Source organism: Triturus cristatus, chromosome 2_2, assembly GCF_964204655.1.
Source record: "Triturus cristatus chromosome 2_2, aTriCri1.1, whole genome shotgun sequence".
In the NCBI taxonomy this organism is placed as follows: domain Eukaryota; kingdom Metazoa; phylum Chordata; class Amphibia; order Caudata; family Salamandridae; genus Triturus; species Triturus cristatus.
The window spans coordinates 895,474,814-895,486,818 of record NC_140582.1 but is presented as its reverse complement, the minus strand read 5'-3'; the positions used below and the strand labels follow the sequence as shown (position 1 = coordinate 895,486,818).

Genomic DNA, 12,005 nt, shown 5'->3' with positions numbered 1-12,005 from the left:
CAATGTCTGAATCATGATTGTGGTTTATCTGATGGGCAGATGAGGCTTTTTGTCAAAGATGTCAGGTAGGTCAATTAAATTTATTAAAGAAGTTTAAACCTAAAATCTAACTTTTAGGGTTTTTGATCCATTTATTTTTTTTAATGTCAAAAACATGTGGATTTAAAAGAAAAAAGTGGTGTAAATGTGTAATGAGCAATTTAAATATTTTTTTGTGGTTTAGGAACTCGTTGTAAAAAATGTAGTGGTTTGGGATTGTTCGTTGTTTAGCTTTGTGTTTAAGAAATTAATGGTTTAGGCTGTAGTTGTTTAATCATGCATCTGTGCAATACCATAGAGCTATCATCAGGGCTTTTAAGTGGGCCTGGGCCGGCTCTCACCGGGTCTGAACACTGGCAGTTTTTTAAAGGGGGTCTCGAAAAGGGCCTCTTTTGGGCTCTGTTTTGTGCCTGCTGTCACTGCAGTCTGTGTTTTTTCCGTATTGCAGTGGCAGCAGACACATGATGTGCGTGTGCTCACACTGCTCTCTTCTCACTAGTGGAGAAGTTACGGTATGACGCCAGGTGAGCGTTGTTGGGGAAGGGAAATCCTTTAAAGAGAGTCATTTTCTCTCTGGATTTCCCTTCTCTTTTTGAAACTCGGGAGCAGCAACACAGTCCTGGTGTCACCAGGGCTCTAAGTAGAAGCTTTTTCAATGTTATATACAACAAGCCATAGTTGCTGCTTATTTATCTAATGCAACTAACAACCACTGACAAAGCCAATAGTCCTGACTTCTTTTAGGTATGATGTTACTTGTTGTATCATATATCTAGATGCAATGAAAGTAACTGCAAAATACAAGTAGGGCGGCGCACTATGCTAAGCACCGATTTTTTAGTTGAAGTGTTTTTAAGCCACACCCTTAATTACAATGGACACGCCCCTTTGAGAGACCCTCCAGTTTTTTCATCCCACTTAAAGCCCTGGCTATCATCTATGCAAAGCAAATGTAAATGCAGTGATAACTAGGTTTGAAAGCAGAATCTCAGTTACCAGCCCAAAAGAGTGAAGTGCAACAGGACCTCAAATTGGACATGACAACCCAGCTCCACGTGAGAGGCTGATAGGTGCAAACTTGCATGTAGCATCCAGTGCAATGAATTCTGCCGGAACAGCATATACTTACAGCGGCGACAGAAGGGAGCCTTAAATACAATGCTACCATGTTTCTGAAGCTATCACCGCCATTCAACACTGCTAAGAAGCAGAATATTGGTGCCAGATGGACTGCACGGATTGAAACATTTGATGACTTCATAGATCTACTAGAAGAAGAATACTTAAAGAACCTTGATGTTGATGGAGTGAAAGAAATGGTAAAGAAAGTATTGCCAACTGAAGCAAAATCATACCAAAAGATAATAGAAGCATTGGTAGCCAAGTTCCAGCCAATGCTGAATGTCGAATATGAAAGATACATCTTCAACGAAGAACATCAACAGGATGATGGAATAATGGGTGAGTTTGTTGAAAGACTTAATACACTCATTAGGCATTGCAAGTTCTGTAAATTCACCAATGAAGAAGTCATGCATCTCAGAAATATCGATGGCTCCCCTTCAGATTAATTTAGATGGCGCATGTTGAGAGAAACACACAGTCTGGAGAAAGTGCTAATCGCTGGGAGAACAGAAGAATGAGCAGATCAACAAGCAGCTGATATGAAAGCTGGAGTGGCCCATCATGAATAGGCCCTGACTCTGAAAAGCAAGCACAAGCGAAAACAAGATGCAAGTAAGTTGATTCTTTAAAGAAATCAAAGTTATGTTTCTGATGTGGATTTTCATTTTCCCATGAATGTAAATGTCCAGCCATAGGACAGACATGCAGAGGTTGTGGGAAAGAAAAACACTTAATAACTGTCTGCAAAGCAAAAGAGAAATCAAATGCATCACCGTGAGAAGAGAAAATGGGCGCCAGAAGGCTCCAGAAATGGTCTTGCCACACCCATAAGACCAAAAAGCAACATCAGCTACAACAAATTGAAACAATGATAGATCAATTGTCGTCTAGCTTGGGAGGACACTGCAGCATTGACAAAATCTGCTGTGTATTTATTGTGCATCTACAAATGCAGATATCTATACTCAGAAGTGTTCATGGCCTGGTGGGGACAGACTGTCAGTTGTCTCTGGCCTCGTTTGTCCCAACAGAGATTTGCCAGGCTAGATCAGGACAAGTTTTGGACAAATTTGAAAGATCAACACTAGTCTTATCAGTTCCCCACAGGATTTGATTTAATGCCTTTTGACTAATTCGTGGTTCAAGGCCTTCTGGTCCAGGTGGAGGTGATGGAATAATATGCTAAGAAATCCAGAGATCAAGAATCAAATGGTCCCTTATGTACAAGTGGATGAAAGGTTTCTACTTGCACACAACTTGGTGCAATGGGGCTTAAATACTCTTATACAATCTACACAGACACATACAGAGACAAGCCCAAACAGCCCCTGCATTCTCTCTCTTTACACAGTCACACACACACCCCTGATCCTGAAGCATTCCCTCTATGCCAGCTCTTCTTCTGTGTCAATGTCTTGATCTCTATGGCGCTTAGGAATGGAGCATACCAATCCAACCGCAGAGAACGAGAAAGAGAGAGCGGGTGCTGGAGCATTCAAGAGGGAGAGAATGGGGCCTAACGGCTAGGGGAACCAGGTTTGCGCCTCTGCAACAACGTTCAACATCCTGTAATTCTGGGCAAATCACTTAATCTACCTGTGCCACACAAAAATAAATCTGTCCTTATGTAACACAACTGGTGCTCATGTAAAGGGCTCTGATACCTGAAACCTTCGGGTCAAGTTCACACCATATATTATTACCCCAGGAAAAAAACACAGAAGAAGCAAGCAGGATCTTTAACAGGGCTGTTGTCAGGCCCCTTACTACGAGAACCAGATAGCTACAACATGTGAGACTGGGAGCCTATACTTGGAGATAAGAAATCAGGATGAGGTAGTGAAGGCTACAGGAGTGAAGGGAGGAGTCACTAGGGGAGATTTATGGGATGACCAATTTATTAATATATGTATTAATATATATGACAGTGTTAAGCAATATGTGAAAACATATTTACATCCTTCTAGTGTTACGTTTACAAACAAACATATCTGTCTTCGCAAGCTAGTTTCTTTGCTAACTGGTAGTTTAGTTAACATTATACTTGCGGGATAGAGACTCCAGGGAAATCAAGAGCTGTATGAGTGCTGTCTGAGTGACCAAGAAGAAGCTACAGGGATTATGGCGAGCTACTGGATTTACGAGAGGTGGCGGCATAGTGGAAGTCAAAAATACCTGCACATTAGAAAGCACGCTGATGAGTTAAAATTAACTGCTCCTTAGGCCCTTGTCTTATAAAGTTTTATGGAACAGTTTTCAATTCCCCCTTTAAACGAATTGAATTACTTGTATTGAGTTACTCAGATGTGATGGCTGGCGAGTTTATAAGAAGTTGACCCAAAGGAAGTACTTCTGTTGTGAGCCACTCTCGACGTGAGGATGTTTAGTTGTAGGCAGATTGGCTCAGGCAAGAGGTTGGGATGAGCTTAGATGGATTAACTGAGATGTCGATTTTAGGGAGAGCTGCTGCTTTTATTAGTAGCCAGTCTGCTGGTGGGAGTCAGCAGTTCTTGCTACCTGCTCAGTTCATGTGCTGCTGCTCCGTTTTATATGAGCCGATGAGCAGGCAGCTGATGGGGAGTGGCTTCCAGTTGCAGAGGAGCATTGTCGTTTTGGGGGAGCAACTGGTGTTCCCAAGTTTTGTGTCTATGATCCTTGTCTGCCTGCCTGTGTATTATTGCTGCCCCTGGGTAGATTTGTGTCTGGGGGCATGCTAATGCGTGGTGTATTTGCTGGTGCTTCTGGCAGCTCTGTATAGTTGTAAAGACTCTGTGGCTGGCATGGACTGAGGCCTGGGGATTGCTGTCAAAGTGAGCGCCAGTAAACATTCGAGTGCCATCACAGCAGCAGCCTGGCCATTCCTGATACAAATCCCCCCACCTGAGCACCACCAAGAAGGCTTTTCCATTTCTGCTCACACTTTAAAATCTTATTCTCAATTTCTCAGTATTTTATCTGAAGGAGGGCATTCCGAATGGCAGAGTGGGTCAGAGGGTTTCACAGAAGGGATCAGGCACAGCAAGGCAGTGAGGCTCAGAAAGAGCCCTTCAGATTTCTGACATCCTCGAGGTGAAATAGCCCATGGGCAGTAACCTTGAACTCAGAATCCGGCGCACAAATGGAGAGTTCTGTATAATTAGAAGGACTGATAAGCTTTCCAATCTCATTCTAAGAGAACCATTATTTTTGCTAGTAGCCACTGACAGCTTCAGCATATGTGATTCGCCAGGGTCATCCTACAGCTTTTTTTATGCTGGTGGGTGGGTGTATGCACTTAAAAATATAAATCCCGCTTTCAAGAATGAAAGAAATCCATAATGGCACAAAAAAGAACTTCTTCGTGAATTTGTCCATTGGCCTTTTGGGGCGGGGTTCCACCATAGCAGCACAAGGTGAAAGTCAATTCTGAATAAAATAATGAAAATCATAATTAACCAATTAAACTACTCAGTAATTTGCTGCTATGATAGGATTAATACCTAGAAGAAGCATTCAAAGTGAAGTTAACATCATTTGTTTGTGGTGCATAAATTCACTGTCTAAAAACAAATTGTTTCTCGAAGTGTTCTATGCTGACAGCAGCTATTTCGAAATTATTTTTACAGACACGCAGCTAGTAACATCAACTTGTGTAGTATTCGAATAAAAATAAGCCTATTTATTTGCAATGTGCTAATTACTCACATTATTCAGTTATCCAGAAAGCAACACTGACACCAGATGCGAATTTAAAAATAAGTGAAATATGGTTGCTGGCAGCGAGGATGTGTCAGCGCCTCCATCTGGAGCGCGCACAGTAAGCAGAACAGTTAAATGTCCCTGTGAAATGACTGATGCCGCAGGTGACTGATTCGCATTCAGCTTCGCCCATTGTACATGTGATGAGGGTCTCGCCAGGACTGCACTCCTTTCAGTAGTTTCTACTTTGACACATCTGGACCTGATCACTAAAGCCCCATATAGCTGGTAAATTACAAGATTTTATTTTTTTTAAATGTCGAGTTTTAAGAATATTGTGACAAAAACATCTTGAAGTCAAAAATATTGAGAAATGGAATATGAAGGGAAGACAATTGTTTTTATGTTTATAGTTTTCGAATTAATGCATTTTTATATTTTACATTATTTTTATGTTAATTGAATATTTATTTGCTTAATAATTATTTAAATTATTTATTTGATTCATTATGTAAGTGCATTTTGTGATTTTAAATGTGCAATTTTAATTTTCTATAGTTTTAATACAATTTTCTAATGTATAAGCAGGTTGTGTTTGTAGAGGAATAGGGAGGACGGTATCTAAATTATTGCTTTATAATTTTGTATTTTTTACATTCACTTTTGATGTAAATTAAATATTTAATTAATTTCATTGATGTATTATTATTTTATAATATTCAAATGTTATTTGTGATTTATTAGGTGTAATTATATTTTGTATACTTTATTAACAGATTTAGAATGTGTTAGCGGTTGTTGGGGTTGTAGGAGAACAGTTTGGGAAATAGCTAATCTAGAAAAAAGCATTAAAAAAATTTTTTTTTTCATATTTAATTGGCAAATAATTATGTAAATTGTATAATTGAGTATTTGTTATGTCAATTACATGTATTTTAATTAACTGCTTATTCAGTGGTAAGTATTTATTAATAAGCTTTTTTGAATGAATTTCATATTTTTGTTGTTTTAATGTTATTTGTTTTTTTAGTGCTATTTTAATGTTAATATTTGTATTTATCAATTATTTTAAAGTTTTATTTTTTTTGTGTTTTTTGGGTAGTGGGGAGAGAAGGGTATTAATTTTAAAAATATTTACTTTGTTTTATAATTGTTTAATGGATATATATTTTCTAGTTTTAATGTTTCACTATTTTGATGTTAGATATTAAAATGTTTTTTTAAAATGTTTAGGAATTGGAATGGCACATCTAACATTTGCATTTTCCAACACTTTTCCTCTTTTTGCTTAGGTTGCATGAGAATTGTAAATCTCAAAAGTCCAACACTTTCCCTACTGTTGCTTAGATTGGTATGTGAATACTAAGGGCCTTATTATGAGTTTGGCTGTGCTGTGGACCTGCGTTATAGGAAAGGGGCAGGAATTCCCCGTATTTATCACAATACAACTCATTCTAGTCTTTTCCCAGCACTGGCGCACAATGGGCTGCCTAGCACCAACAAACACACCCTTGTACCCTGGTGCATGGGTGCCTCCACTGCATGGGAACTGGCATTGTTGCCAAACGTAGGGAGCACCTAAAAATGCTGCTCCCTGCATGTGGAAGCAATCCTTTTGTTTGTTTACCTGCCTGGATGACAGCGGGCTGGAAAACAGCGAAACATCTGCTCCCAGCAAGTGGGAGCAATTTGACAGCTACCGCTTGCTGAGAGTGGAGTTAGTGTTTGCTCTCACTTGGCATGAGTAGCCACAGCTCCCGCAAGCAAAGGAGAACAGCGGTCTCCCAAGGGTGGGCACATCAGGAGATAGAAGGCCCCGGCGGTGGCGGTGCACTGGGCCATGAATGGCTCCAGAAGTTTAGCTGTGTGGCACCCCCTTCATTAGTATGCACAGGCTGGCCCTGAGTAAGAGGTGTTCTCTAGGGCCATATATGGCCCATGAAGGGGACCACACAGCCTCTGTCAATTTTGTCATGCTCTGGGGAGGTGATGGTTCCCGAGCCAAATATGGCCTGGGTGTGGGGCAACATTGCCCCCTCCTTTTTTCAGTTGTTTTGTGCCCCGAGGAGTTGGCAGTTCCCGGGGCATTTACTAAGTAGAAGGAGGGGCTCCCTCTTTTACAATTTATAAGCCCTGGGGAGGTGGTGGTCGCCACAGCCTTTGAAGGCCTGAGGAGGGGGGTCTGCATGCCCCCCTCTAAATTAATAAATAAAGCCCCGTAGAGGTGGCAGGGCCCAGGGTTCAATCTAGACTTATGGAAAGGGCCACATGGGCCCCCTCCACATTTGTAGATAAAATGGATGCCCCCAGGACCTGGACCACCATGGGGCTGAAAAAGAAACAAGCACAGAAGGCTGCTCTTGTTTTTCTTTACATTTTTCTGGATTTGCTACTCCATCACAATTTCAAAGCAATATTTTTTTAAGAAATGCTTATTTGCCCAGGCAGGATCCCTAGGGGACCCCAGCACCAGAGCTAGGGGGGTCAGGGTATCCTTACTCTGACCCCTTTTCTTTCTTTTTTAACTTTTTGGGGGACTTGGCTGGGACCAAGTCCCAAAATGGCTGCCAACACGTCCTGGTTGAAGTGTTGCCAGCTAATCAGATATCAGCACGGGTTGTGAGAGCCTTGGAGTATCCGCATCCCTATATATACAGTTTTATTTCTTTTAATAAGTCTAAAAGGACTGTACAGATTTACACCAAATAACAAAAAGCACTCTTTCTGGACCAAGAGCCAGCTTTCCTCCAAATTCTATGTCATTCTGTCCAGCAGTTTGGGCTGTAGTCATGTTCAAAATCACTATGGGAATTAACATGGGGAATGCAATTTTTTTGACCCCCTCCTTTTCTCAGCCCTTGCTTCATGGATCAACCTGAAACGTTCCATGCACTACTAGAATTAATAGCTTACTTTGTTTTGTAAAATGTCATGAAGATTCATTAACATGTGCCAAAGCTATAGGCATGACAAAATACGATTTACAATGGAAACATGGTCCTAACTATAACTATCTACTGGCAACCGCCAGTAGGTAATACATATATTATTTTCATCATGTGGAAATCCCTTCACCCATTCGTTTTTCTAGTGTTCTTGTCTTTTTACAATAAACACTTACTCCTGTCTATGACAAAGGGTGTGAAACTGCATGCAAATGTTTGATGAATACTCACAAACATGTCTATAGATGTACAACAATCCTTACTAGAGGAGAAACCCAAGAATGACCACAAACTTACTCATGGGAGCAATATATATATATATAGGTTGTGTGAGCAAGGCAGAGGACCCTGCCAAAACGAGTAGCAGTCTTACAAGAAAAATAAACGCTTGGAATTCTACCTTCGATTTGCGGTGGTGTATTTTTGGTGAATCAGTGGAGTCTGGAAGTGGTGAAGGATATATATATAGATATATATATTCACTGAAAAAACCATAGGTTTCAGGGGCGTAATAGTTAGCTGGACTTTTCACTCGTACAAAACCATTGAAATTCCCCCGTTATAGTTAGTTCAGCTAACTATAACTTGCGCGCCCGCAATGCACTGCTGATGACGTCACATATTACATCACTCATGACATGGTCAGTGACATCACTCATGACATCACTGATGACATCTCAAATGACATCACTGATGACATCACTGATGACATCATCCAGTGAATGTGTTTTTCTGAAAATTACATATGTTTATATATGTATATCTCAAGGTCGATGGAAGAATAAATGGGTACATAAGTGTCTAAATGGATGATTTGTTTTTGAAAAATTGATTGTATAACTGACTGATTAAGTGTATCTTAGTGAATACATGGCTTAGTGAGTAATGTTTAAATATGTAAATATCTGTATCAGTCTCTCACTTTGTGTATAAGTGGCTGCATGGGTTGGTGAATAGCTACATGAGTGTCTATATAGGTTATTAGTTGGTTTTTTGAGTATCAGTATGAGTGTCTGAGTGTCTGTATGGTTCGGTGGGGGTATTACGTAGTGCATAGGTGCATGAATGAGTGACTCACTGTTTGTATGTGTTGAAGACAGCATGTGTGCAGGACTGTATGGGTGGATGAGTGTGTGCATGGGTGTGTTAGTGAGTGAATGACTGTCTCAATAGTGTCTTTATGAGTAACTACATATGTTTTAAACTAGTATATGTGACTATTGGTGTATATAAGTGAGTATATGTGAGAGTGAGAGATTGAAAGAGTTCCTGTATGAATAAGTATGTGTTTCTGTAAGTGATTGTTTAAAAAACTAAATATGTGTAAGTTTCTTTAGAAGTAAGTGTGGTGGTGTGTGTATAACTGTATATGCAAGTAAATGGATGTTTGATTCTTTATTAGCATGAGTGACTATGTGTGTGAGTAACTATGGATGAGTGGCGTTGTGTAACAGGATGTATAGGTGTATGAGTACATATGATGAGTGAGTACATGTATGAGTGACTGTATAGGACTGTTGGTGAATGAGTGGATGTGAATGTGGATCTTAGAATTAATGAATAGGTTGTTGTAACTGACATTGGTATGTCCATTGTTTTGAAAATTTTAGTTTCTATTTTTGAATGTGTGTATCAAAGGTTATATTAGGGGGAGAGGAGGTCTGCCACTCTAACACAAGGATGATGTCATCAGTGATGTCATTTGAGATGTCATCAGTGATGTCATGAGTGATGTCACTGACCATGTCATGAGTGATGTAATATGTGACGTCATCAGCAGTGCATTGCGGGTGCGCAAGTTATAGTTAGCTGAACTAACTATAACGGGGGAATTTCAATGGTTTTGTACGAGTGAAAAGTCCAGCTAACTATAACGCCCCTGAAACCTATGGTTTTTTCAGTGAATACATATATATATATACACACACACACATATTAATAATTTTTTTCAATATTCTTACCTTATAGTTGCCTTGTTTTTGATAATATTCTCTTCCACATTATATTTGTAGCTGATATTTTTGACACAATATTCTGGTGTACGAATTTTGTTGATCTAGATATTCTGTCATACAACCATCTGAGTGGAAAGGGGCTGTCTACCAAACATATCCAAATCTATAACCCATAGAAATATATTCTTTGTCCATTTTGTGACAAAACAATGTCATATATAGTCAGTTGACTATTGAGCTATCATCTTCTTTTCCATCCACCCACCCACCCACCCCCCCCACACACACACCAGAGACTCACAAACACAGCAAACATTTCAACTAGCGATCTGCCTGAGTACATGTCTTTATCTAAGGAACTTAAGGGCATATTTACAGCTGCATGGAGAAGTGTGGCGTTAAGCAAACATTGCTAATGCCTTGCTTCTCCATTCTCAAAATGCAGGGATGTTTCGCATTCACAAGAATGTGGCGCACCCCTGCGTTTCCCCTAGCGCTGAATTCAGCTGCCTATCGCTAACGCAGGCAACCTTGCACCGTAGTACAAGGGTGTCTGCATTGGAGGGAAGATTATTTATGTGCAGGAAGGGGCAACAATCTTTAAATGTCGTTTTGCAACTTCTATGTGTGCTGCTTAATGCAGCAAAAATAGAAGTTGCAAAACGGCATTTCTTTTTTAAATGATTGTTTATGTGCAGGAAGGAGTACCTTCCTGCACATAAACAATCATAGGCAATTTGCTGTTTCTATGCGTGCTGCACAAGGCAGCAAACATGGAAACAGCAACAATTAGGAGAAATAAAGCATTTCCCCTCGTTTTGCCTTTCCCTGGTGTTAATTTTGGCACTGCCTCCTATTTACACTGCCCTTGTAAATAGGGGGCAGTGTCAAAATCAATAGGTGTTGCAGTGGAACGCCCTCCACAACACCCATTGCCCTCCCCTTTCACACTAAATACAGCATGAAAGGATGCCTTATTTACAAGGCAGCAGTAAGCCACATTAAGTGGCTTAACCATGCCTTGTTAATGAGGCGAGGCCCCTATCGCCATCACGTTGTGGCTTGTAAATATGCCCCTTAGTGCCACATGTACAACTCTTTGTGGCTGTTGAAAACTGCCCGATTTGCAGAGTTTGACTGGTTGCGACGACTAAAAAAGCCTTTTCACATGTACCAATCCCTCTTTTTCGATTCAGTAACCTATTACGGAATCGCAAAGTGGGTTCGCGATTTGGCATTAGGAAGTGGTGTGTGTAGGGCGTCTCTTCCTAATAGTGACTCAAAGGGCATATATGAATGTTCTATGACAGGTATACGGTCGCAAAACATTTGCATTTTACCACCAACTTGAAGTTGGTGTTAACCCATTCACAAATGGGACACCTTCCCCTTTGTTAATGTATGCAAAAACGTTTTTTAAGAGCAGGCAGTGAGGTCCCACAGACCACTGCCTACTCTTAAATTATGAAAATACAACTTTTTTTTTTTTTTAAACCAGTCCCATTTTCCTTAAAGGAAAACAGGCTCAAATGTTTTTTTTATGTTGTTAGCAAACACAGAGGTCTGCTGTCCTCAGCAGGCCACCATCCCTGTGTTTTTTATTGGTTCCAAATGGGTCACAAATTGCGACCTACATCATGAATATTAATGAGGTAGGTCAATTGCGACCCACTGGGAATTGCAAGCAGTGTTAAACACACTGTAGTACATAGCTGTTTGTGATTTCCTAATAACGAATTACAAACAATTGCTATTAGGAAATCGAAAACGGAAATCTTTGTACATGTGGCTGATACTGCAGTGTTCTTTTTTATCCAACGTGTTGTAAATCATTACTCTACCCTGTGGTAATTTTAAATTCAGCTATATTCCTCATGCAGTAACGAATAAATGCATTTTATGCCAGATATCAATTAAGTGGCTAGGCCAGATTTCAGATTGCCTCCCTGGCAAAGCTGTAGCTGTGACTGAAGAAAAGTAATAGGAGAGATTTAAAGGAATTCATGTGATAGAAGTTGTAGTTTATAGTCAAATCACTAGTTAAGTTAGAGTAAACAAAAGCATAATACTCATTTTTTGCAAACTGTATAGAAATTAAGCCTTAGTTCTGTATACGGTTATGTATAGTGTTTACCAATCTAATATTTAGTTGAAATTGTTTCAGTAGAAATCATCAAGGGCAGATTTTCTAAAGGCTCAAATGAAAAGTCGGAAATTGGCTGCAATGTTATTATGTCCGTTTTTGGTGTAAATTTGAGAAAGG

General features: G+C 39.9%; 1 protein-coding gene across 3 annotated transcripts in view; it reads left to right on the top strand.

Moving 5' to 3' along the window:
• PCDH7 (protocadherin 7) overlaps positions 1-12,005 on the top strand; it is an 810,835-nt gene that overhangs the window by 556,695 nt on the left and 242,135 nt on the right. The window lies entirely within an intron of this gene.